Source organism: Echinops telfairi, unplaced genomic scaffold (genome assembly GCF_000313985.2).
Source record: "Echinops telfairi isolate 266 unplaced genomic scaffold, ASM31398v2 ScPeMD7_5592;HRSCAF=6446, whole genome shotgun sequence".
Taxonomy (NCBI): Eukaryota; Metazoa; Chordata; class Mammalia; order Afrosoricida; family Tenrecidae; genus Echinops; species Echinops telfairi.
In genome coordinates, this window is record NW_022109491.1 from 56725996 (window position 1) to 56727463 (window position 1468).

Below are 1468 nucleotides of genomic sequence, written 5' to 3' on the forward strand. Positions count from 1 at the left end.
CATCCATTGATGGACACTTTGGTTGTTTCCACCATTTTGTTGTGATTAATGCTGCAATGAACATGGGTGTGCATAAATGTAAAGGTGCTTCAAAAAGTTTATGTAAAAGTTCCTTGATCTCTGAATTGCATTTTTCCATAATGTATGTTTGTTTGTTTGTTTGTTTTTCATAAATTTTTTAAGTGAGCATTTTGGTTATTTTTAGTTAAAGAAAAACAGACTTTTCCGAGGGTGATAGGTGAACTGAAGGTCAGAAGGAAGCAGGGTGTGGGCTCCTCATAGCTCTTGCTCTGCCCTCCCAGTGTGATTGCAGGGTGCTCTTGGAAGGAGATGGCCAGGAGTCCCCAGTGCACAGAGAGCTTCCACAGGTGGGGTGGGTGGGGCACTAGCTCTCCCTTGACGCTGGATTAGTTCAGGTGGATAACACTTGGAGTGGACCGGCATAATTAACACTTGGCGGGGGTGGGGGAGTGGGGTATTAAATTAAGGAGTAAAGTAAGGAGCCGATAGTGACTTGTTCAGTTGGATTCTGAATCACAATCAGGAAATGATCTTGATCTGGTTTGCAATCATAATTTCATTTTTCTTGGAATGAATTCGAAGGAAGGGGAGGTCATTCTGAGGGTCAGTTTCTCGCACAGTGCTCCTTCCCTTTGAGATGAAAGTGTGCATGCAGTTGGTGTACTGTGTGGTGGTGCGAGTCTGTGGTGCTCTTGACGGGACTGCCTTCCGTGTTTGCCACGGTAATCCCCTGCACACCCTTCTGTGGCTGTTCCAGGGTTTCTTCGGCCTCTGCCTCACTGGGCTAGGAAAGGCTGAAAGGCACGGAAAGCACTCAGCAGCTACTCACACACCGTAAGCTTCCAGGAAACATTATCATTATTGTTATGGCGCAACAAAGCCCAAGACGCCAGGCTACAAGTGCCGTGAGCCAGTCTCCTCACCTGGGCTCCTCGCCTCCATAAAATTTTAAAGCCCATATGATTAATAACATTCTTTGTGTAGGGGGAATGCTGCATCCTATGGTATCCTTATTTCCAAGACCTTAAGGAAGTTACCTATTGTTGCCCACAATGATGGTACCATTTTTAGTCCCATGGTAATGTCTGGGGATTCAAGTCTCTCTACCTGCCCTTGCCAGCTTTTGTTCTTTTCAGGACCAGGCAGTGTTTCATTTTGTTGCTCTGGGTGAGAACTGACTCAATGGCACCGAGCAACAGCATCCACATGCATGGTATGTTGTTGTTACTAGGTGCCATCAAGTCGGCTCTGGTCACAAGCAACTCCATACATAGTAGAACAAACCACCTTCTGGTCCTGCATCATCCTCACAATTATTTGTTTGCTTGAGCCCATTGCTGCAGCCACTGTGTCGTCTATCGCCTGGATGGCCTTCCTCTCTTTCACTGGCTCTCCACTTTACCAAACATGACATCCTTCTCCAGGGATTGGTCTGTCCTGACAACAC